Source organism: Penaeus monodon, chromosome 31 (assembly GCF_015228065.2).
Source record: "Penaeus monodon isolate SGIC_2016 chromosome 31, NSTDA_Pmon_1, whole genome shotgun sequence".
NCBI lineage: Eukaryota > Metazoa > Arthropoda > Malacostraca > Decapoda > Penaeidae > Penaeus > Penaeus monodon.
The window spans coordinates 20,891,133-20,891,583 of record NC_051416.1 but is presented as its reverse complement, the minus strand read 5'-3'; positions in this window follow the sequence as shown (position 1 = coordinate 20,891,583).

Sequence of the window (451 nt, the reverse complement as noted above, 5' to 3'; positions counted from 1 at the left end):
TATATGATATACTGCATTTCCTCAAAGTCGACTCAAAGAAACGTCAATTCCCTCTTCGTAATTCTCTCTGTGTCTTTTATAGCTTTTTTGTTTCCTAAGTCCATTTTCGCTTTAGGGCAAAAGAGAACGGGAAAACGAACTTAAAGACTATCGTTATTTCGTTTTTTCCCTCTCTTTCTCTCTCTCTTTTTGGTGTTATTATCATGAACACATTTGTTACTACTTATGACAAGCCGCATTACTCTAAGTGTTAATGTTTATTAATGAAAAAAGTAAAACATCTGTCACTGAAATTCGGAAAGAGTTCGTAACAATATTTTCTTTTTATTTGTATATTTTTTTCAATGTTTTTGATGCAAGTTGCATGCACGAAACAAATATTTGCACTCAGTGAAGGAGCAAAAACATTATTCCAAGAATAAACCTGTTCATGTTTATAAACGCGAAGCCG